We start from the raw sequence: 26,407 nt of genomic DNA on the forward strand, positions 1-26,407 counted from the left end.
GCCCCCTCTACTGAACAGAACAGCGTCCTCCTCTGCAAGCAGTACTGCTGGTTTCACGAATAGGCCCTCTGAAATACGGTGCTCAGTGTAAGGGTGAAGAAATCAAGTCCAAAATCAGTTTACTGCCAGGCCAGTTCTTGGCTTTGCATTTCCCATTTTCCTTTTGACTGTTGTGTATTCCTGTAGTGTAGAGAGGAAACTTTTGATTTTCAGGCAAACTTTTTTCTCCCGTACTGTCAGACCCTGGAGCCTGGTGCATGGTTACACTTTTTCTAATCTTGACGCATCACTGCTATTGCAAAAGGTGCAACAAATTCCTTTTGCTCTCTATTCAAGGAGAGTTTGACCAATCTCCAGGAGAAAACAACAGCCCCAGTTTAAATCCAGCCTGCGCTTTCTTTGTGCAGATGGTATGAAAGAAAAAAACAAGAGGTGAAATGTAAGCCAAAGTACTACTGGTTTCCTAACCCACTAAAAGCATGAAGACCCCATTCTGAAACAAAACAGTAAATGCCCCTGTGATAGCAAACACAACCCCGGAGAGGTCACCATATGCAGAAACAGATCCTCCTTTCTCCAGTACCTTTTCCCTTGGTCCAGTCCAAACGCTGCCTATGCAGGCCCCAGCTGTCTCCTGCCTCTGAAGCACCTTCTTCCACAGCAGCAATGGTCATCTGCAGAGTTTGACACCTCTATCACCCCAACCTTAATCACAGGATAAATAAAGGGCCTGCAAAAGTCTACAATGGGTCCATCTTTCTCAACCTGGTCCTCTTTTTTTAAGCTGCTGGACTCTTTTCTGAATGAAATTTTTGTAAGTACAGCCGGTAGATGAGCGTTGGAAATCTGTGCCAGGAGCTGGGGCTAGAAGAGAAGACAGGATTTTTGAGCTGGAAGGCGTGGGAGCCTGGGAGGGGGCAGAAGAGGGGCTCTGCAGCAGGACAAGGGGCTCAGCGGTGAGGGGCTGCCAAACAGGGGGAGGCGCGAAGACGCGTGCGATGATGACTCACGGGGCAAGTCTATATTAGTGACTATAGTCTATATTATTGCTCCCCTTCTGCCTTCTGGGAAGAGCAGGCCACGAAGATTTCCCCTGTGGGAAGCAGTCTGGGAGAGGACATGGGGGAGACATGGGGTTTGCAGAGGGGCTCTGAGCAAGCAGCAGAGGCTGCTGAAGTAGCAGTGCATCAGGAGCTCGGGGCAACAGGGGTGTGGGCTTTCCCTCTGTGCTGCACCCCCACACTTGCATCTGGACACCCGTGATGAGGGCTACACTTTGGGGTTGAGTTTGTAGGCAGGAGCCCCGCTGCCAGCTCACACCCTGCTTACACACCTATCCCACGCACAGCACTGTGCCCTGCATTGCTGCCTCCCTTTACTTACAAAGGATGGAAGAGCCATAAGCTACCTCCAGCGTGTCCAAGCACAGCCGTACACTTTGAAATGTGTTTCCTCTAAAAACATCCCAGACAAAACAGATGCCAAGATCAACAGCATAATTCTCTGCCTCCAAAGAAGCGGGGTACTGCTGAGACTGTCCACTGCATGCAGAGAGAGCGCTTTCCACTAGCCATACCAACACACTCTCACCAGGTATTGCTTGTAGATTAATTATTTGCACTAGCAGATCTTTCCCACATGAGTTTCAAAATGTTGGGCTGTTATGAGACTTGGATTCCTCTCATTAAGAGGCAACAGCATCTTTTTAAAGAAATAAAAATAGCACTGCTAAATGGATACAACTACCTCTTATATTACTAGAGTTACCACAGAATGCATCTTTGGTGTAATTCCACTCAGACTGGTTGACTTACTCTGTGGATGATTTTTGAGCCCTTACATCTTATCAACTTATTGAAAAGGCTGGTGGTTTTTTTGGACAAAAGCCCAAGTAAAATACTCCACAATCCATGTAATTATGGGCCTTCCTATGTTCTTATATGTCCCTTTCTCTAAAGTGGATAAATAAATCATGCATTTTGTTTTCCAGTGATGTTATCAAGTGCCAGGCAGACATTGTCTGACCCAAGAACCCATTAACTGACCCAAGCTTTGCTCCCCACAAGACCAAATTTTTTTAGCAGACTCAACATTTAAATGCATTTTATAAAAACTGTAACATATATACATACATATATATCTCTCTCTCTCATCCCTTCTGCTCTAAACAGGACCAGGGAAAAACTGAAAAAGCTTAATTCCAATAATTTACTCCAGAGCTGTCTTGTGGCTCAAGAGGCTGATTCACAGGTCAAAGAAATTTGCAATGAAATAGCAGCAGAGCTGTTTTCATTCTCCATTTCCCAAGAAACAGTATTGCAGTTATGTTTGCCAATATTCGCCGTTTACACCAACTAACCAAACATCCCTATTATTTATAACTACCTGGGGTAAGATTTCATCACTTTTACATATATGCCCTCTGCCTCTGACTAGACCCACAGATACTACTTTTGGTTGCTCACAGAGTACAGTACTACTTCGCCCTAGTACACTTAGAAATATCTTTGTGAATGATATTTCACAGCATGCTCTTGCATGTCCCTTTCAGTTAGCAAAACATCATTGATATGCTCTATGTATCGGCATCAGTATTCCTAAAGTTGTCCTGTTTATGTAAAACTGATTTTAAGTCAAGATGTTATGCAGCCTACATCACAGCTGTTCCATAATTAAATTGGATACCATAAAATCTGATGTAGAAAGTATTACCAGGTTGCTGAAGGTAAATATTCATAGATTAAGCTTGTTCTCTTTAGCCTGAAAAACTATGCAATTTAGAGATCATAACTTCTAAAATTAATCAAAATCTTGGCAGATGTATTAACAGAAATAAATCTTAGTGTTTAAAAAAAAAAGTAGTCTGCTTTAGCTCAAGTTCTGCTAAAATTACCTGATGTATAGGTGCCTAACTTGCATCATATCCAAGAAATTCTATACATACAGAGACCTTTGTTATACACTTAATTACCTGTATTGCTTATCAGTATTCACTCACCTGTTCATATACGCATGTTCATTTGAAGCAACTTATCTTATTAGAGCTATTTTCATTAGAACTTTATTTGAATACCGTCTCATTGTCAACATCAACTGGTCAATCCCTAGGTACGCATATGATTCCCATAGGTACCTGCACACACACAGAATCTGGCATTTGTGAGACAATGCCTGTGCAAAGACGAATGAGGTGGGTAAAACAGTCTCATTTGGTGCATCCAAGATACACCCTCTGCATCCTCTATCCACAGTGTAGACAAACACGGGACTAAGATTTACGTGATACATTTACGTGAATTTACTGTGTGAGAAGGGAGAAAATGGAAGAGGATTTTCCTTCTGAAACTGGACAGTACTCTTTTCAAGAGCAAGAACTGCTTCTTTTATTAACTGTTTCCAAAAATCTGCAGCTAAGAGGACTCTTCTTTTGAGCTGAGTACTTAACAGTCCTTCTCCACTTGTACATACTTGACCAATACAAGCATGTTGCCCCTTAGGGTGTATTTTGGCTTGACTGGGGTTTTGTTTGTTTGTTTGTTTTTCCAGAAGAAATTAGCAGAAAGTAGTAAATGCCAACAGCTCTTCAAGTATGCTTGCATGTTTTTGTACGGTTTGTAGCCCTCCTCCAAAGGAAAAAACACATGCACACAATTTATCATTGAAAATACTTCACACTGTACTGATGGCTTTTTTCCTTCTGAATCTCAGATTCTACTTGTTGGAAGTAAGTTTTCTCGTCGTAAAGTTAGCTGAGCTATTGGAAAAACCTGCTGTACATTATCGTTATACTGCTATCCACCACTATGGAACTTACTGTCCTGTAACTACATATCTCAGATTATAAAATACATATGCATGTGTTCATTTCAAATGATCAGTTATTTATTTCATAGCTGAAGAAACATATCTCAATGTGAGAAAACAAGTATACACCTACTCGCTCAACTGGGTGTAAGCTTCACTGCAACACACCTTATATTTTTAGTTTATTTCCAGAGGGGAAGATGACAACAGAAATATTAGATTGCAATGCTGCTTTCACCTACCCAGAATGTTATTTCAAGTTATTGCTCTGTGATTAATACAGAGATTATACTGTGATATGGTTTGAAAGGCTGACCATCTTTCACACACTCTGGAGAGTGTGAGGTTTTGTACATGAATAATAGAGAAATGTGAATCAGCACGGCTAGATCAGTGATTTGTCTACTTCACACGTACAACGAAGTGCTAATAGGTTAATTTGCAACTTGTTTTATTTTTATCCTTACATCTCTATCACTGGTAAGCCAGTTGGGTGAGATCCTTCATTTCTGTAATTCCAACTGTTTTACACTGTACTCAGTATTTCCATCTCTAAACATGGGCCCACTCAAATCAAACAACTGATTTCAGATTTTAAAAACTTTTTTTCAGTTTTAAAACATCTCTAAGTTTTATAGCAGTCCGATTGTATGTGCAACTCCAAAACAACCCTCACCTGTAAATCCGCCAATCTGCTGCTCATTTACATCACAGGTCTGTCACTCTTTCACCAAGCACAATGTTCCTGAGGTGGGTACAATGCAGTTCCCATGTAAACTCTTTTACATTGCCAGGGAAGTTAAAGAGATGCTTTAGTATGACTGAAAATTCAGCTTGGATGGAAAAACACAGAAGCAGAAAATGCTGATTTAAAAAATGCCAAGGCACATCCTTTCATTGCTCACAAGGAAAAGCCATGGAGCAGGTACGGTTATGGATATCTGTTCCTCTGCCCCACTACTGCCTAAAAGGGCAAGGGGCAGATTTTTCATACTGCTTGGGACAGACACCTCGCTACCCATGAAGATCTATAATTTGGTATTATGTTTCTGAAATGACTGCATGCAGCCTCTGCATCGCACTGGAGGAAAGAAATGCTCCTGCTGCCTTGCAGCCCTACCACTCCACAACTCCCAGGACACCTCAGAGCTCTGCACATCCACATCAGTTCTCCTCAGGTGGACATTCCCAGAGGAATTACACTGCTGTGAGCGTGCAAAGCCATGTAATCCATGACACATGAAGGATACACAAAAAAATCGTACATTTTCTCCTTAACAAACAGTCCCTCTGAACACAGAAGTCACAGTCTGCCCTTGCTCTGCAGCACATTGGGATAACTGTGCATCAGTCACATCCTACATTTTCTCCATGTTGTTTTTTCCTTTTGCAGCACTTGCAGATATCCACTGGGGAATATGGTAATCCCAAAACACCGCTGCCTCCATGCTACAAGGTTTTATCATTCATCAACATTAGCTATATTAGTGCATTATAAACTACTGACTTATTTGTATAGGAAGTAAAGACAAGTTTGTGCACTAACATTTTATCTGTCCTGGCTTTGACACACCATCCTGTCCTGTTATAGAACTGTGGTATTGATATAAGCTATACAAAAATTGAACATACTCTCTGCTTCTAGTCCACTTTCTTTTCCCCACGATCAAATCCCTTTTCAGAGATATGAGAAGACAAGCAACGCAGAAAGCACCTTGAAGGTTACCTTATTGCTTTTCCAGCAAATTGTGTGGCTGTCTGCCTCTGGAAAAGGTTTGGGGAGCTGCATCAACATGCAGAGAACCTCAACAGAAGGAGGGAATTTTTGACTGCTCTAATTGTCACTCTGTCCTGAAACAGACCTCCAGCACAGCAAAGATCTCTGACATAAAACAAAATCAGCAATGAACAACAATTAAGATGGTTTCCCACACGAACTTCAGTCCTGCTCTTGGCAAACTGCAGGTAATTTGCTTAGAGGAGGAATTTTCTTAAGCGGTCAATTAGGCAACAAAATTGCCATCAAGGAAAAAAAAAGGCAACATCTTGATGCAGATGAGAAAAGGGGGAGCTATATTGTCTCTAGGAGAACCAAGGTAGATGCTATAGATTAGGTTCATTTTACCATTCAGTAAAATCAGATAACAGGATCTGACTTCTCTTTTATCAGTCTGATACACATCTACTTATTCCTAACTTACAGGGGACAGAGTAAATATGATTTAAGAATTACTTGTTCTCAAATTTCACTTATATTGTTAAAGGCAGAGGATTTTAGGCATAAATCTGCCACTTGTGACATACCTGTTTCACCTCTGTATTCAATCTAAAAGCAGCCTTTATTGAAATTATCACAAATTATACACTGACATTTGGCAGCCTTTGTTAAAAATGGGAACCTACCGCAGTCTCATCACAGCTCTCTATTGCCATCTCCCCATTTCTGTAGCTAAATACATCCAGGGTGGCAAAGCAGCTGCATCATTTACTGTTCCTTAACAGGTAGAAATGACGCAGCAGGTGGATGTCATGTTTTGTCCATTACTTTGCAGTTACCCGTTCTGAATATTTAATCCGCATACTATGCATTTTGGTAGGTAGAATGAGAACCATTTATCTAAATCAGAATGATTCATCTGAGGAATATTTTCCGCTCCTGCAGCTCTTCCCCCCAAAAAAACCCTCCTATAATATTAAATTCTCCTGGATCACCTTATTAGTACATGTCTATTAATAGCAGACTCCAAAAACTCCTCACTCCTCAATTAATATGGCTCAGCCAAGCATCCCATGCTTGAAAAGTCTCAGGATGACTATGGAAACTTTCTGCTGCAGGAACTTAAAACCTTGAAAGATACCTTAATGAGGCCAAGAAGATTTCCTGAAGTTTGAAAAAAAAAAATAAAAAAAAATTGTGCTAACTGGTCCAAATGTTTGCATGAAAATGGACCAGTTTCTGTCAAACTTCCCCTCATTACTGTTTGCCTAGGAGTCACTCTTAGATTTCAACTGAGTTATGTTTGCACAGATTTTTGTTCAGAATTATAAACTTCCATTAAGATGCAGAAAAATCTTGAAAGTTAAAATTATTTCTATTTTCTGTACAGACTTGTACACTTGTAGAAAAAGCTCCACTGTTCAGACGGCTGTTGACCACAGTCTTCATTTGCAGCTTGAACTACATCCAGGTCCAGATCACTGAAGGTGAGGACAAACACTCTGAATTTGACTCACAACATCATAAAAAGTGCATGTAGTAAGACATGCCAAATAATTAACTTTTTACATATCTGACTTCACTCTCCACAAGGATTAATCAGCTCAGCAGCAATCTCATACTGGTGGCAAAATATAACAGAGTAATACATAGCAGTAGGTATCTTGCAAGTGCCACAAAAATGTATACAGCAAGTTGCCTGTATTTGTTTTTCACAACTGATCACAGATTCTGGCATCTGAGTAGTGGAAAGGTGAGCTGGAGGCTGGATGTGTTACACCACCCACACAATTCTCCCACCAACAGGGCTCCTCTCTTGCCTGAGAACAATAAGTTCAGACTGTTTCGGCTACAGCAAAACTACTTCCAAGAACTGAAATGAGAAAAGGTTCGGGTATTTAATTCTGAATCAAAAAAAAATGCCATCCATTAAATATAAGCTGACAGGACTTGATTCTTTCTGTCTCAGTGTTGTTCATTGACCCTTTCTTTACTTTCTTGAATAATATCCATGACAAATTTTGGGAAGGGTTCAGAGAGGATTACTTAAAGTATAGCGAGGGCTGTGTCCTGTGCCAGAAGCTTTAAAAAAAGATAACTGGGGCAAACTGAAAGAATGACAACTGCAAATCTGCAAGCACATAAATGATCAACAAATGCTAGTTGATAAGCCTAACGTGGTGAGTAAAGCCATCATAGTAAGGCTGCTCCTGCGGTGACAAGGGCCAAATGAGAGAACAACCATCAGTCAGGTGTCATGGGCAAGCTATCGCTTCTGCACAAAATTAAAATACAATGGAAACAGGCTGCAGAAAGGGAAATACAAAGAATGACTGTGGAAATATGCCTCCCTGCCTTACTTCAGATGTTCGTCTATAGGAAGTGAAGGAAGAAAGTGACAGACATTGTATTCATTATTTCCTGCTGCTGCATGAGTGCCTGAACTGGCGTGATAACATCTTCCTCCATGCAGGTGTGCTAGAAAGGGAACACTGCATGCATCAGTTACTGAATTCAATTAAATAGATGCAAGTACTAATTAATAAACTGATCTCTAAATCACTGCTATTTTTGTGGATAGACAAGATCAGAGTCTCTGTCCCTGGATTTATTTTCATCTATAGGCTTGGAGTCCATTTGACTCTCACTTAAAGTTATTCCTGATTTCATTCTTGAACTGAACAACAGGAAAACAAAAACAGACCTCTTAAATCCCTATCCCCATGGTTACTTGCAACTAATGATAAAAGGATGGTCACAGTGCATGTTTTTAGGGTTTTATCTGTCATTTGACAACACTTTCAATTACCCACTGGTCAGATAAACACTAAAATTAGACACTGCATAGAGGTCTGGCTTATCAGAGCTATCACTCCTCTGTCATTGGGTCCTCCTGTCCACAGCTTTTGTAGAGCCGTGGCAAAACAGTCCTCTTATCTCCCGGTGCATATACATAATGTGAAGCTACACTCATCAGCTAGTCACAGACATGTGGCACATGAAAGAGGAGCTGGGCATGACCTTCAGCATCAAAATCACCCCCCTCCCTCCTCAGAGCAGCGTGGCAGTCCACCTCCCTGAGTGAGGAGCGAAGCTCTGCAAGCCAACACAGAGATATGGGAATGCACTGCCTCCTACCATGGACACTACCTTGACACCATCATTAGTTTTAATTGTGATTCTCCTGTAGCAGCATGAACACACTCATATCAAAATGGTAATGACAACAACAAAATATTTGAAACCAAGTTCCTGTATTCTACATGAGAGTGAAAAATATGTGCTTTCCTCCAAACTGTGCTTTTTTTTTTTTTCTCTTTTTTTTCCCCTTTTAGCTTAATATTCAGTTGTGGTTTTTGCATCTCCTCAGAGCTGAGCACAACATATCTGGTTCCTCACCGGACCTGTTCAAGACAAATTTCACTGCCAGTTTCTAATGCTTCTTCTAGCAGCTAAGTTTTGTCCCTCAGTATATTTTCAGGCTTCCCACCTGGCTGAGTTGCTGCCACACAATTTGCTGCCACACAATTGCTGCCCACAATTCCTCTTCTCCTATCAGAGTGAAAAAAGCAGATACTTGGTGCCACACCCTCTACTTTTCCAAGATGTGCCACCTTTTTCAGGCTTCTCACAAAGAGAGCACTTGAAGAGGGAAGACAATCCAGTAGTGAGTTATCCTGGAGGACCACCAGCATCTCTGAGCAGGACCCTGGGCTGACATTCATGAAACGGCCCAGGGCTCTCCCTGCCTACACATGCACACACAAAGAATACTACCCATCAGCTCTTATTCCTCATTTTCCTTTCCACAGCATTCCCATTTTTGCTGTCACAAACCAGGTATCCCGAGGAGACTGTTGTAAGGAAGGTCCTTTGCAAAGCTGGTTCCTTACATTACTGTTTGGTAAGGATTATGACAAACCACTAAACAGGGATGTAAAAACCACAAAGCAAATTATTCTGAAAATCATTCATTACCATTTTTCTATGCATTCTTTTCATGCTGCTTTGCAGTATGCATTTTAATATTGTGTTTTAACAGTGAGATTGATTTAATTGGCAATTGTTTATCTAATGTTGCTAATCTCCTACATTATTATTATCTTCAAAGGTATCAAAAAATTCTGATGAAAATGTTTTAAAGTTGAAAGAACACCCACTATGAAAAAAGTTCCAAAATCATCTAAGAAATTTCCAATATTTAATTTCGTCCTCAGAAATACAACAAAATAATGACTTGCATTGCAATTTCATTTAACTGAAGTATATTTTCTACCTTGTGAAATAGGAAACAAGTACAGCATTATTCTCAGTGTTAACATACTATTTTCAATTAGCTGTACCTTTACATTAAGTTTAGCTACGAGACATTTACTTGCATGCTTCTAAATATACAGTTGGGTTATTTCATTTTATAGTCCATGCTGCCTGGAAACTATAGAGCCAGAATTTATCTTTTTTTTCTTAAAGAAGAGTTTTATTTTAAGAATATATGACCAAGAAGAGTAAAGCTGAGAAGAAGAAATTTCAGGAAATGTATATAAAATGAACTCAGCGATCCTATCTAACCTCTCTACTGGTTTTATTGAGACTACCTTGTCAAAGCCACTTTTCAGGCTAAGTTGGCCATATGTTCCCACTGCCTAGGCTGCAGCAAGGCACCAGCCTTTGTTCAACAAGCAGTAACACTTTGAAAATATCAGGCTTTTGATGCACTTTCCAGTCTGCACTCATATGCAGTTTGGATACATCTTCTGGATTCAAGCCACCTGAAGCGTCGCTAGTCCATGTACACCTGGAGAAGAGGCATAGCCCAAAACACTGTATTTACACAGCCAGGTCAGCATGATGCTATAGCCAGCGTGACCCAGAAAACTAGATGCAACAATGCCACGCAGTAACCAGTCATGATGTCATCCGAACATGGACACCAAAAAAGGATGTTTATGATCAGATCACTGGACTTCACAAGACTAAACTGACATGTGGGACTTGTCTGCTTAAAAGTTTGGGCTAGACAAAAGCCCTAAAACATGCAGAAATCGCGGATTTGATCAGTGACAATAGCATAAATGAAATGCTTATGGCAGTCATCCTAGGAAAATAAGTGCCACACAAATGGACACCATCCTCCAGTAGATGCTACACAACAGGGTACCCATGGACATTCCCAGCCCAGCCAAGTATGGCCTTCTGTCAGAAAGTGACTGTTAGTTTCATTGCTAAGCTGAAGACAAGCCAGATGGCTGTTGTTTCACACACCTGCACGCTCCAACAACTCTGACATTAACGGTGGCTACAGGAACAGGCTAGTGCCAAGCTAGGAAGGCCACAGGGTAATGCAAGTTTGGTGCAGACAGACGATGATGACCACCCTCTCCTTCTGGACTGGACAGCCTGTCCCAGACCTGGTGCTATTCCAAACTTTCTGCCAGCTCGTTTAGCCCACAGCCCAGTCCTGCAAATCCAGTCCTACCAAGGGATGCTGGTGTCACTCCACCAGAAACAGCGTGAGGTGATAGGCCTTGGTTCAGTAAGAATTGGGGGGAAAAAAAAAAAAAACACCACACAACAAAAAAACCCCACATACAACATAAAACTGGCACAGGAGCTAGACCCCTGCAGGTGAACCAGCTGGCTATCTGTGACCATGAGGAGGTCACCTCAGGTCACCTCAGCCCTCTTACCTGCAAGTCCCTCACAAAACAGCTGAACCCCTCCTGCCTTCCCTGTCTTGCTAGTAACATCACAGTGAAAAATAATCCCTTCATGGTCATTAGAGAAGAGCCAAGGATGACACTGGGTAGAGCCACTTACAGAGGTTAACAGTGAGGTGGCCCTGGGGTCCACATGGTTACGGAGAAGTCAGGTATGGCACAAATGCTCGCCAAGACCAGGCAGACCATAGTCAGGTGCTGTGGAATAGCAAGTATCCCTCACACCACTTAGCCTTTCTGTGCTGGGGATGTCAAACAGTGTGAACATGGATGCAGTTGTCTAGCCAGAGCAACAGCCATGGGGGCATACTCTGAAAATTGAACACACTTGGCCCTTAAAAGTCAGCATTTTGTCTCAGAGTTCAACAAAGCCAGTGTTTATCTCAATGTGGTCACATAGCAAGCCTGTTTCTTCCACTCTCACCCCAGAAAATATCTCTTGTTCCAAAAAAAGACATGGTCATTGTTCATGCTACCTACCTGAAATTTTGAGTGAAGTTAGCTTTTGGTGCTTTGTTTCTATCACCAGATTCCCTGAAATTCCCACACAAGTATAAAGACACTCAGGAGAGAACAGGGGAATGGTTGATCGACTACCTTTCTCTACATCTGAATTGCATTCAATTAGCTAATGTCATTCAGCTTGCGACATCTTAGTTGCCTTAGGCATATACTGGTACAGTCTGCTAAAGTCAGGTACTCTAATAAAACTGCATGGATAAAGCTGGCAGAGAATATGGTCTCACATCTGAGGCCATGCCTGGGCCAACAAAACAAATCAAAAAATGAGAGAATTTTAGAAGCCAGCTACTGAAAGTGTCTGGGGAGTGATGAGTGTCATTAAGAAGACTTTACCTTTGACAAGACAAAAAAAGTATAATGACATTTTGCACATCAATAGACACACAAATTCAGCAATTGAAAGGTTAATGAGAGAATACACTTATTTGCTTTTCTATCACTTCATCTTATCTCTGTGCAAGAGGAAATAAATTAGAAAATTTCCCATGTAATATTTTAGGCCAAGTTCTCTATTGAAATCAACATTAGTAGAGGGCACTGGTTAAAAGACTAAGATGACACCTTAGTCTAGTATCTCTGTGAAGATAAATATTTAAGCAATATTTTTCAAGACCTAGAGAAAGCTTAGCAGGACCCCAGAAATGCTTGTGCAGAAGCAAGCAGTAACCTCTATTACCAGGCGTCAATTCAAGACAGATAAAAGCGTTAGGCTGACCCTGGAAATGGACTAATGATTTCTAAGGCTACAAATAATCTCACTAAGACCACTACCCAACTCATGATGAACTGATGAAAAAGTTTTCTCCAGTTCTTTACGGAAGTTGCCTCTGTCATTTGCACTTCCCCTCCCTTCTTAGAGGAAACTTGTTCAGACAAATTTAAATTACATTTGAGGATCTCTATTAGGATCTCATTACATGAATTTCTTCTTTCCTATCATCTATATGAGCTGTGAACTCAGTGCCACTTTCTTTTGATGACTGGGAGATGAAGCTTGCATTTTAATAAACTTCTCTATGGAAGACTCAATTCACAAAATACTCAGTTTACATAGGAAAAAAGTTAAAACATGTTATTCTGGTTTGTCTCAAACACAGATGGGGAAACTCTCCAGAGAAAAATCCCGGTCGTGAATCTGCACTGCAGACCTCTACTTCATCCTGACGTCAGAGGGAGTTCCACACAGCAGATGTGTGCAGACGATAGACGATGCAACAAAAATCTGCAATGCAGATAACAGATCCGCAATGCAGATCAGACACTAGAATTTTACTCACAGGGTGATAATTCAGCTTCACCGTTCCCACCACAGAATCACAGAAACGCTGAGGCTGGAGGGTGCTTCTGGAGATCATCTAGTCCAACCCCCTTGCTCAAAGCAGTGTCAGCTACAGCAGGTTGCCCAGGACTGTGTCCAGTCATGTTTTGAATATCTCCAAGGGCGGAGACTCCACAACCTCTCTGGACAACCTGTGCCAGTGTCCAACCCCTCCCACAGTAAAAAAAAAAAAAAAAGAAAAAAAGAAAAGAGCTTTTTCTTATGTTTGAATAGTATTTCCTGTATTTCAGTTTTTGCCCTCTGCCCCTTGTCCTGTCACTGGGCACTACTGAGAAGAGTCTGGTCCCATCTTGTGTGTTCCCTCCCATTAGGTATTTATATTGATAAGCTCCCACCAAGCCTTCTCTCCTCCAGGCTGAACAGTCCCAGCCCTCCTGGCCTCCCATTCTATGTCAGATGCTCCAGTCTCTTAATCATCTTCAAGGTCCTTTGCTGGACTCTTCCCAGTATGCCCCTGTCTCTCTTGTACTGGGGAATCCAGAACTAGACACAGCACTCCACATGTGGTCTCACTAGTGCTGAGCAGAGAGGAAGCTTGACCTGCTGGTGACGCTCTTCCTAATGCCATCCAGGATGCTGTTGGCCTTCTTTGCTGCAAGGTCACATTGCTGGCTTATGGTCTAAGTTGTTGTCCACCAGGACCCCAAGGTTCTTCTCACCAAAGGTGCTTTCCAGTCAGTCAGTCCCCAGCGCGTACTAGTGCATGGGGTTGTTCCCTGCTACGGTGCAGGACTTTGTACTTCCCCTTGTTGAACTGCATGAGGTTCCTGGCAGACCAATTCTCCAGTCTGTGGAGGTCCCTCTGGATAGCAGCACACCCACCTGCTCTACCAACCACTCCCCGTTTTTTGCAGTTGTTTTCATCTACAAACTTGCTGAGGGTGCACTGTGCCCCATCATCCAGGTCATTAATGTTAAACAGCATAAATCATAATTGTATAAGCCATAACACAGCCATGCTGAAAAAAAAATCGATCTTTGTAAAATATATTTAATCAATTTGTGCTATTATAAACTTTTCATTAATTATTTGTACAACTGCTGCAAAAAGAATGACATATAGAATATGACAAATCTGAATTTAACCTCACTTCAATTCAGAAAAAAAATGAAATTAGTTTAAAAAAAGAGAGTAATATGGCTGATATTCTGCTGCAGCATAAAACTAAGGAGCTTGTATTCTACTGATACCAATGAATAATTTTTGTAAGAAATTAGGGCAGTTTTGCTAGCACAAGAGCTGACATGTCAGGATAACACAATTATTTATATTATATAATGAATTATAAAGCAAAAAAGCACCAAGTGCATTTTTTTTTCCTGAGAACCAATGCAATGAGCAAATATATAAAGCCCAAGCAACACAAAGAAAACCTACATTTCAGGTCATGGCTTGCCAACACCATCCTCAGGTGCCCAGAAAACGCCTTGGCTACATTAGAATTACCATTAAAGCAGTGGAGAAAAAAGGTAAACAGTTAAAGGTTGTACTGATTCAAAGTCTGCAAGCTTCATGGTGTTTTTGTGAAAGGCAGTGGGCATTCTTCAGATGGGAATTTGCTGTATCTAGCCCAGGCCGCTTTGATTAACATATTATTCGACAGCATTGCTCATGATTCAGCAAAAACATTCTGCCAAGTTTATCAGATTTATAACATTAATCAACAAATATGCAAATTTCAGTGTACAAGCACTGTTTTGAAATATCAAGCCACATAACTCAGCTGCAGTAAATCAGTATAAGTCCAAGGAAGTCAACTGAGTTTTATGCCAATTAACATCAAGTTTGGCCCACTGTATTTACACTACTACACTCTGTAATTCTTTTACTCAAGTACTGCTGACATTGTGGATAATTATATTATGAGCAACTTTAAAACAATTTAGGAAGTGAAGAAGCCCTGAAAAGGAGGTACAGTGCCATAAGAGGAATCTAATTTTCTTAACATCTCATCTTCAGAATGAATCTGAATATTACTTTATTATGAATAACACTGTTTGGAATTAGGGCAGACTTAATTATAACTGCTACAAGAAGCCAGTAAGATAACAAGCATCTTTTTGATTCAGGAGCAGATACTATTGGTGACAATTATATGAGAAAAATCAATCTCGAGGTTCTAAGTACTGGGAATAGAAATGTTATCTTCATCTTAGAAACTGCAACTACAGATACTCACACTGATCAAATGATGCTCACACACATCATTTAGGAGGAAGGAAAATAAGCTTCTGATAGTTTTCCTTTTTACAATAAACACTCTTCAGTAGCTGTTATTTAAAAGAAACAGAACTTCAGGTCTGGTCCTTTTTCAGCTGAGCTGAGAGAAAATTTGCTCTGACAAGGAACTGTAAGCGCTCACATGAAAGAGGAGACAAATCAAAGGTACAGAAGGAATCACTGGGCACAAATGGGGACCCAAAGCCCATATTCCTGGGACAATTTCCACACCTCAAAATGAACACCTTTCCACCAAAAGGAGGTATAAGATTGCTTTTTGCCAGAGTAAGAGCAGCAGTGACAGCAAATTTAGACTATAGGCCTGGTTTCAAAACAACCTGAGTTAATTTATAAAGTTTAGATCAATTTATAAAGTTCAGATGGAAACCAAGTAACACATGATAGTTTTAGCAGTCTTGCTGTGAACACTTCAGTAGATTCAGATCCAAAAATTATTGGAACTAAAAATAAATGTCCCAATCTGCAAACTACAGACACTGTGGCTCTGACATCAGCAAGTGCTGAGTATTCAGATGGATAGTGTGATAATTTCCAAATGAGACCTTTCTATTACATAAAATAGTTTCTAGAAATTGCCAGCAGGCAGCTTAACATGCAAAAACCAGATAAAGAACAGCCATTAGCAAGTTACGTGGGTAAGGGGTGTTGACAGTTTGCAGCAGCTTTACTTACCTAAATGTTGCTATATGTCTGCAAAGTTACTGGTAGGCTGGGCTGCGAATTTCTGGCAAAAGAATTTCCAGCAAAATACAGCACTTACCAAAAATCATTTTGCATGGGGAGGCAAACCGGACAAAATCTTCATCAGAAACCAGAGTTAAAAGAGAGATACACAGAGCAGGGGGTGCAAACAGGTGAATCCGAGCAACCTGTAGCCTCATATTAATAGCATTCCCGTGGGAATCAACAATTCGATCCATTGGATGGGTGACATCTGCAACAGGTATGGGGATTTCCAGTGTGCCCCAGGTAAAAGTTTAGCGTAGATTCTCTCTTGGGTTTCATAAAAAAATAAAAATTAAAAAAAAATCTCAAATTTGTATTTCAATGCATAAATGGCTAGTATTTTCCCAAGACAGAATACAGTTTTCTCTCCAGATCTGATTGTCATACTCAATTAACTGCGGCTAAGTATCCCTTTTCCCTCCTCCTTCAAAGCTCTTCACATTAAGAAGAAATGCAGGACATTAGTGAAGATTAAGCTCTTATCCATCAGCCTTAAGATTATTCTGGGTAATTTCATGATTGCTATTGTTGTTATTCACTTCAAAATATTCCTGAACTCTTACTTGTAGGTTTTGTGGTCTCAAAAACAAGCCAAATTCGCCCCTGATTGGATTGCATCTGGAGGATGTTTTACCACATCCTTTAGGAAAACATCACAGTATAACATACCACTTAACTTCACTGCCATCAGCCAGCCGTTTAAAAGCAGATGAAACTGTACAGGAATTTCCTTTGAGCACCTTTTAAATGTTTCTTGCTTGCACAAATTAAAGAACCCAAGATAAAGCTTCAGCAACTGATTAGTCAAAAGACACTTATTTCAGCTCATCGCACTCTCTCTGGCTGCCAAGAGTAAGAAAGCCACTATCCCATTTTCTCATTGGGAATGAAATACATACCATGACAGCCTCAATTTAGTAACAGGATGAGCAACTTTCAGCCCACAGGACATGCACAGACTGCTAGGACAATAAATCTGTTCCAGAGCCCACATCCCCTCCTCCCAAGTGCCCTTCAAGTGCAGACCACAGGCTGGAGGCATAGGCCAAGTGGCCACCAGCCCCTTTCCAGTGCTATTTCACCTGAAAGCCCAGGTGCTCCTCCCCATTAGGTGACACTCCATGAGAGTCAGTTCACATTAGGAAATCCTGGACCTCTGCATGTGCACAGAAAGACCACGCTGGGTGTAACCACATAGCAGGAGGGGAGGGTGTAATGGCATATAATTCACTTAATCTACCAGAATAAGATATGTGGTCCACTCCACCAGGGTGATTAGGCATGATTTATAGCATAACAGCAGTGACAATAATACCTTTCATTTGCGTCAATTATAGTACTCAAAGCTGCAGCACAAGCTATGACTGGTTTCTTACGCATTTGTGCTTTACATCTTTCCAACCTTCCCCATAGCAACACATTCTGTGACCTGCCATGTCTCCTGACACTCTGCTCTCCTTGGGCTTCTCCTCCAAATATTGCCCTGCCTGCTTGAGTGGTCACACGTGGCGCCTGGTTCACAGCTACACATACGCTGATTAGCTAGAGAGTATGTTAGCACTGGTCAGCCAGATAGCAACTCTTGGAAGTCAGCTTTCCTCTCTCCTATCCATTCCTTCAGTAGGACTCTTTTTTTATCCTACCGTCAGTTTTCACAAAATAGGTACGAACTAAGTACCTTTGAGATGTCTACCATTCTGTTAAGCTACTGATCAAGTTCAGCTATGTTTAAGAAGTTAATGGGAAAGCTGACAGAGACATACAGCAATTTCCTTAGGAAAAGGATAGCCAGTTTTCCTTAAGAGAGCAGGCTAAAAATTATGTCAATGGAAATTGCAAGGCATCCCAGTCTGGTATTAGTATGTAGAGGCTATTAATCTCTCATGGTGGAGATAACTAAATAGTGCATTATTAAACACTTCCTTATAAGGATAAAGACTATCCTTAAATTCATGTATTTTCCTATACAACTCCCTACAGTTTCTTCTGTAAACCTGCAAGGAAGACTGAGCTGGCAAGTTCAGTAAGCCAAGCAATCAGTCACGGCCCCTGGAACAGTCTTGTATACCCACGAGTGCCGCACAGACATTTGAGACTCATGTGGTTGTACAGGTATACCATGTCTGGATTTAAAAATATGTCAGCCCTCTGTGTGTGGTGGAGGCTAGGGTAGTTCATGTCAAGGACAGTGGGTGATCTGTATGCTTACAAAGGCAGAACCATAAGCCTTGTACAGCTACAAAACAAATGGTCAGAGTTTATTATGGTACAAGATTCAAGTGATGTACATCAGGCAGAGAAGTGTAGTCAAGGACAGGCATTGGTCAGTCCTCAAAGCAGGACTTCTTTACTACCAGGCCTTTGTTTACCCATGCAGATTCAGCTCAAACTCTCATTCCCATTTTGGAAGTGGATTTGTTCCCTGCCTTTCAGAGGCACAGCTCTGTTAGGACACCCACAGTCCATCTGAATTTCTCAGCTTGGGTCCTTTGATGTGTCTGATATTTACAGGGACAGAATCGCTGGCTTTGCTTGTCATCAATAATACATCTATCCTATGAAGAGCAAGAAGACTGTGATATTAAAAAAAAAAAAAAAAAAGGTCTCTTTCAACTGCCTGAAAAAACACCTTCCTCTTGGACCCATGTGGATATATGCGAAGAGAGAGAACAGTCTTTGAACAGTAACTGGTATAAATCTTTCTCCTCTGATCATGCCCCCTCTGACTCATAAATCTCAATCTACCAAGAAATAAGTGCATAGCTCTCACAAAGCGTAACACGCACCTAGAAGGGAGGCACAATTAAAAGAAGAGAGAAGAGAGACGAATGATGTGGGAGCCATTTCCTTAATGAACAGAATACTTTTCACTTCTTATTCACTGTAATGAGTATCAATAAATAACAGGAATAAGCAACAGCTTTGAATAGAACATAGATTAATTCAAGTTTAATGCAAGTAAAGTGCCTTATAATAAGTCTGGATTGAGAAAGATGTTGAGAACGGTGGTTTTCAGAGAGGCTGCTTGCATTTTAATGTTTAGTGAGACCTGAATCTGCTGTAGGTGGGTATAAAAACCAATGAGAAAGTTTCTTTCATGTTTCCAGCCTTCCACAGTCTTTTTTGTTTTTTTTTTTTAAACAAGTTAGGGCAAGTGAGACTCATGTCTCATTTTTGGGTGTTTTTTAAAAAACAAGAAGAAAATCCAAATAAAAAAAGCCAATCAAGAAATACTAAGACCCAGGACGGAGGGAGACAGGGCGGGCAGGCTTTATTCTATCCCATGACTAGCCCTCAACTCCTGTTCTTCTGTGGCCATGGTCACGACTCTCCCGCACAGCATCACCTCCCTCTCTGATTTTCAGACCTCAGGTACTAGCTTAGGTAGCTACAGCCAACCTTTGGTGCTGCCCAGAGAGTGTCAAAACATGAGGTGGTAGTCCATTTACCACAGAGGTGGTAAAGGAGGCGTCCTGCAGGTCCCTCTCCACCATGTGACTGAAGATGGGCTCTTGCTATGACTCAGGCAAGGTAGGGGGAAGGAAGGCTCATACCCCTTATTCCCACTGATGCCACCTTGACCCACACGATTGAGGCTCATGGGCTGACTCCCAGCACATGGTGCTGTGACTGAAGTTTTCGCATTTGGAGCGCTGCAGTATCACCTCCGTCCTGTAGACCAAGTGGCCAGCAGCTGGCATGAGCAAGAGTTTACATCACCCACAACCGAACCAGAAATACAAGAAGATTAGCTGCCAGGGTGATTTAAGACTCCCAAAGCAGAACAGAAGCAGATAAGGAAAGCAAAGCAAACTGTCCTTGGAAAGATAAAGAAACTTTGCAGCTGACATAGGAAAAGCAGCTATTAAGGTAAGCAGGGGTGTTACCAGCCTCAAGCTAAAAGCTGGAAATATTTTTGAAAGGTGACAGAAATCAAGAACCCATGCAAGCCTGGAACTTAAAAACACTCTGACCTTGAAGGAACCGAATCTGCCTTTCTGGTTCCCAGGACATATGGCCTTGGTAACAGAAAATATATGTCACTTCCTAGTTCAGCATAGCTACATAGGTATCCAGTAAGGCTTGTCTAGTACAGGACAGAGGGTCTTTGCCTCATCTGCTGACTGTTCAGCTGCCTGCTACCCCGATTTACGACTTTGGAAACACTCCCCCCCCCAAGCCCCCACGTGCTAAACAGAGCCAGCTGGACTACTCTGCAATTGCAGACCAACTTTATCTGTCACACCAGGACCAGGATGGGAGGTTGCACATCTCCATTCTTCCATGGATGTCCCAGTCACCTTGTACCATGGGATCTCTTTTGCCACAAGATCCAGCACAGCCATTACATCCCATAAGCACCACCACAGTCATATACCCCAGTAGAGTGTTCCAGGTCTCTGAACTCAAAATAATATTCCATGTCTCCCGTACATCAAAACCAAATGAGTCTGGGAGAAATCATGACGTCTTGGACACACAAAATTTTCAGCCAGAGCAGTGCCACCCTGGTGACTTGGTTCACTCCAGGCAGCAGTCTGGGGACAAATGCAGCAGTTTCTCTTGTATCCTCCAACATAAAGTGCTTCCACAAACTTCTAGGTCATATTTGGAGAACAGCACCCAAACCTGTCTCTTGTTTCTCTGCTCCCTGGTGGGTGCCAGCCTGGCATTATCAAAATGCCTGCTTGGATAGTGCCGCCAGGGAGCAGCACACAGAAACTAAAGCAGGCTATAAAGTTATTACACAGTCTCCTTAAGAGCTCATTAATTACCACTGTTAATTCTTACCGATACCACCACTGCTCATTACAGGGACCTAGCAGATCAAAAAGCAGATCTAGGAAGAGAGTTTCTGAGTTACAGACTTCAGTGTCGGCAGCCACTGACATCTCCAGCCAACATCCAGATCATGCAGCCCTGACAAGGCCATACGCCCACCATCTAATATTCCTGGGCATCAATCCACAGCCACTGCCTACGATTGTATGTGCATGGATGCGGATACGTGCACGGATGCGGATACGTGCACAGCTACTAAAAAAGAAAGTGATCGCAGTTCCTGTAATAGTGAACTTACATATTTGTGGCAAAGAAAGATAGTAGATGTATCAGATTTGTTGCATAAAGTGTGGGCCAAGAAGCTAATCACTTCTATGTATCTAATTGTATTTTTTTTTCCTTGTCAAAAGGGATAATCTGCCATTCTCCATATTCCACTGGATTTTCAAATGTAATTCAAATTGGGACCTCCCTGCCTTTACTAGACAAATAGACTAAATGCCAGTGAGAATGCATTTTAAAATCTATATTTTAAGCACTGCAGTAGTATAACTAGTCAAGACACAAAATTACTTATAACTGCTTACTCAGTGCAATACTGCAAACAAGAAGATACTACAAACTCTTTCAATTCTCTCTTTAGAAAGGTATTAACCTTGTTTAGACCAATCTTGTGCTTGTTCTTGGTATCTTCAGAAAAGAGTAAAAAAATTGTATAAGAAAATCAAGACAATTAGAACACTTTTTAATTATGGAGAGATCATGCACTATACTTATTTGAGGTGTTATACTTATTTTGGTTTCTGCTTTACATCTTAAAGATGGATTATTACTGCAGGAAAAGTATGACTGAAATGACTGAAATAATCATATTCCTCCTTTTATGTTTAAATGTGTTTCAAGCTCATATCTAGGTGTTGAACAAAATCAAATATAGATCTCTTCCTAATTTTCCAAGCTACAGAACAATAAGTACTGCACAGTAGAAAACAAGATCTAATACAAGAGGTGGCAACTGGGATTTCACGCTACTTATACGTATTCACATAAAAAGATATGCAATCACAAGGAAGTGTGACTCATTTGACACTGGGGAGCATTTTCTTTTTAACTATGCATGAAAGTGATAGTATTGCCATACACTGCTCTAACAGCAGTGAATCAGAAGTAGTAAGAGAGTCACTGCATTTTAGTTTGTAACAGTCACGTTCAAAAACAAGGCCTGGTTCTTGTCTCTGTAAAATCAGTTCATACAAGCCCGACACTGCCCCACACACACCCTGAGATTCAGCCACCAGATTCCTAATTAAGACATGCTGGACTGGACAACTTGTAAAGCCCACGTCATTCCCCAAAAGGCAACAAGGTAGCAAGATCTTCCACTAGTATCTAGTAAACAAGAAACAAGGAAAGCCCATGCTTGGCAGGCAATCACTGGCACTCAGACACACCAGTCAAACTCTGTCAAGGAAGCACTTTAAGATCACTACCCACAGAAGACCTTGATGAATCAAACATGCAACCCATTGTACAAAAGATGCTAATGGCTCCTAAGCCCCAGTTTGCACCATAATATCAACAAGATCCCAAAATGAATAAAAACACCGCAGTGTTTTTATTTTTTCGTGTCTTTAGACAGTAATTGCAATGTACTCTCTTATCTTCCACTCCTCTGCATAGCTCTTAAACACACACGGGTCTTCCTTTCTTTATAAAACTAGACAGTTACATTTTATTTTGTAACAAAAATTGGTTTGGATTTCCATCTATCTATCTATCTATCCCCAAAAATGCCATATTGTACAGTAATTTCTATACTGATGAAATACAAAGGTTCTGTAATGTTTATAAAGCCATTTAAACTGCATTAGCGAAACTATTTTGCTAAATTACATTTTCCAACTCATCAGTCCTTAATATGCTATATACAAGCTCACTTCTTCCAAGAGTCACCCCTCCTCACATAATCAAATCATGCCATTTGAAACACTGTGACATTATTTTGTCATATAAAATGGTTGAAATTATCTTGACGATGGCAATGTAAGGATTGCTGCTACACAGAATTTGTTATGAGAAGTGAAAGCTGAAAAAGAGTTTGATCTCTTGAAATTATAGACTTTAAATATCAGAGACACAAAGTGTTTAAAAGCCATTAAATATCACAGGCCATCATAAAAGGAGGATCCAGGTTCTGAAATCCTTGTACTGAATCATTTCAATGGAAATATTAAAGAATGAAAATGCACTATGGAATTACAGGATTTATTTATATAGACTGACATAAATTCACTTTATGGTAATATGTTTTTAAATGTCAAGCAGTATAAACAAGATATCTGAAATTACCACCTAATATAATGACTTAAATAAGTACCTTCAAAATAATGATTACATGAAGACTGAAGTAAGTTTGAAAGACTGAGGTATAATCAAAATCACCGTAGTCAGAGAAATTTATCCAAAGCAAAAACCATTTTATGCTTGCACACACGTCCGTTTAATATAAAAGAAAAGTAGAGCATAGTTTTTCAACAACAACAACAAGCTCAAAAAACACGTGGAAAAATCAGTTCTGCCACTCACTTTGCTTTTGCTGGGCACACCAATTTTCACATTTTGGTCAAAGATCCACTGCATGCACATGGCTTCTCTATTTTACCTCATTTTGAGAAAATTATTTCCAGAAAACATGCCTCCAAGAAACATCTGACAACTGTATGTCCACATGATTAAATAAAAGAGAGGAAAACCCAGCAATAGATAGATCACACACTTTACAACAGCAGCAATCGCTTGGTTACAAGCCCCTGGTCAGAATCCTTCTCCTTGACAAAATAAATTAATGCTAGACAGTTCTCAAGATGTTACACCAAGAGAAAAAGGTTTAGCTCTCCCTTGCATCAATAAAGCACATCATCTGACCTAAAGTGCAAGTCCTGATCACTAAACCACTTTCAAATGAAACAATACCAACCTTCAAAGACATCTTCATATAATGAGCTCTCTTTGTTGACCATTTTGACTAGTTACAGAATTTATATCTGTCTAGTCCATAATCTTTTAAGAAGGCTAATGAACCCTGAGAAGTGAAAGACGAGTCCAGTCAGTATTATTTATGGACCTCTTTTTTCACTCTTGTTCAGTACAAAGATACGCAGCATTGCTCAATCCTTCAGTATCGATTCTCACACCAAACCCACACTGCAGACTTAAAAAGATATCCTTTCAAGGTTAAATAAAGTAAACACGTATCTGTCAGACCTGAAAGATGTTTTCACCAATGCCTCAGGACTGTCCACTGGTGGTAGTTCATCCGCTAAGATTTCTTCAGGAGATCTAGGGTCACTGATAATGGTTGGCTTTGGCCTTTCCTTGAGGTTGCCAGTCAGCCCACCGATAATGGTGTTCCACAAGCAGTTTTGTGATTTAGACCCTGCAAAAACAGAGAGTGAGAAGGAAAATAAATTCATAGGCCTATCGTCCAGTCTTTCAGCAGTCTGGAAAACAAAGATGGTCTGTCATCTTTTTACCTTTGCTTCATCACAGTTTGGGATTAAGCCTGAAAGCCTGAAATAAAGCTCGAAGTGCAAATAAGCACTAATGTTCAGGTCATTCCAAAGCCAAGACTGTAATGCTTCCCATAAAAAGACTTTATTAAAGAACATGGATTTTCCACATCTTGATAAAAAACATCCTCTCCACATTATACTTAGATTATAGCTTTGTATGTATTGATGGGGCTGTATTTTAAGCCAAAGAACTAACCAAAAAACAAAGTACCAAATCAATACAGTATTAATCGTTTACTTTCTTGGACTAAAGTTAATAGCGGTTAAATTATAGATTAAAGATATCACTGGAGGACTAGTATCAGAAAACATATTTCTTTTCAATTGAAACCATCTACTGAGAAGAGATGCTTCTCAATAGACATTCAAATGCCAAAATATTTATATGGATGATCTTTTTACATTTATTTAGAAATATCACCAGGTGCCTCTTGCTTGTCATTCAGAGAACCCATCCTCATCTGTAAGTCTAGTTCCACTGACAAAGTACAATTAGCATCCTTCAGTTAGATCTCCTCCCCGCCTTTGGAGAAGAGAATACATGACTTACATTTCATAAAGTTTAAGTATCTGTTTCATATTTTCAAAAATTTCCAAAGGGCTTCTGAATAAATCAGGCACTTCTGAAAATCCCAGTGATACTCCCATACTGAACACCTGTGTCACATTCTAACTTTAAATTATTATAGAATATACATGAGTGAGTTAGCAGATCCCAAGAAGAGCAGTTAGGTACTGAAATACTAATTATTTCAGTTAAGAGAATTCCCACAAGAGAGGTGCAGCAAGCATTAATCTTACCGGATTCCAAAGTAATAAGACATACCAACTCTACTGGTAGTCATTCTCCATGGGCTTTTTATCAATATGCAAAATGAAAAAAACAAATTCTGACAAATGGGATATTTCTAAAGTCAGCAACTGATTTTTATAAGAGACTGTACAGGTAAAATTTTCAAATATTTTCCTGGCATTCAGACTAATTGTCCAGCAGAGACAATTAAGAAACAAATAGTGGACCTAGCACATATGGATTAAGGTTGACTTTTTGTTGCAGTACACACTAAGTGCATAAGCGGAAACCAAACAGAAGAGCTGTTATCTCATGTCTCCTGGGAATATATCATGAGAAGCTACCCTGTTAGAAGCAGCAATATCTGCTGCTACAGACAGGTGATGACAGCCTTATTTTGCTGGTTGTCTTCAGTGTCTTGTTTTCACACAGCCTAAACGGTGCAAAGACAGATCAGCAAGAATCCTCACCTATCTCCCCCATTCCAAAATAATTTTCAGAGTATTTCCCAGCTAATCAGGAAAGCTCCATACTCATAGGCTTCTCTGCTCTTAATTGTCAGCAGCTATTTAATGTGCAAGGACCATATTTACCCGGATTTACAGGTAGCCTTGTCATCCTGTGCTGCATTCTGTGCTACAATTGCTAGAAAAATTACTCCTCACACCAGGCAGTCCAAAGTAATGTCTACACAACAGCTGCAGAAAAAAATGCAACATCCATACATCTTTATCATTCAAGGACTTGCAATGTTATGGCAATACCACTGTTTCTGTTCTTTAGACCACCGTGTAAATTCCCCAAAATTTCTTAACTTTACTTGAATAGGTAAGCATTTGTTTTCCCATTCTGTAAGGGGAAATATAAAGGATGTATGAGTTTTAAATTATCTGACCATACAGGCCACCTGCGATAGAGCCAAAAATATCGTGACTCCCTATAGTATGTTGAGAGGACCATTTCTTTTGCAAAAGTATGGCATACTCAGCACAGTTGGAATCAGAAGTTTAAGTCTCTGTTCAGATACGGTCAACAAAGAAAAATAAGTTGCCATCCAGCCATACATGCTGCACACTAAGACATGAGAGCAGGACATCAACACTTGCAGAAAAAGCTGTTGTGCACTACTAAAATCATATTTTGTGGAAAAGAGGCTCTCTGAAGCCACTTTTATAATTTTGAGGTTTTCCCCT

At 40.5% G+C, this 26,407-nt stretch overlaps 1 protein-coding gene across 1 annotated transcript in view; it reads right to left on the reverse strand.

Moving 5' to 3' along the window:
- LOC140648117 (dual specificity calcium/calmodulin-dependent 3',5'-cyclic nucleotide phosphodiesterase 1C-like) overlaps positions 1-24,250 on the reverse strand; it is a 276,580-nt gene extending 252,330 nt beyond the window's left edge. The window contains exon 1 of the mRNA XM_072853611.1: positions 24,114-24,250. The gene's annotated coding sequence lies outside the window, so the exon portion shown is untranslated. The remainder of the gene's footprint in view (positions 1-24,113) is intronic.
- Positions 24,251-26,407: the final 2,157 nt, after the last annotated feature.

The sequence above is a fragment of the Ciconia boyciana genome, chromosome 2, assembly GCF_034638445.1.
Source record: "Ciconia boyciana chromosome 2, ASM3463844v1, whole genome shotgun sequence".
Taxonomy (NCBI): Eukaryota; Metazoa; Chordata; class Aves; order Ciconiiformes; family Ciconiidae; genus Ciconia; species Ciconia boyciana.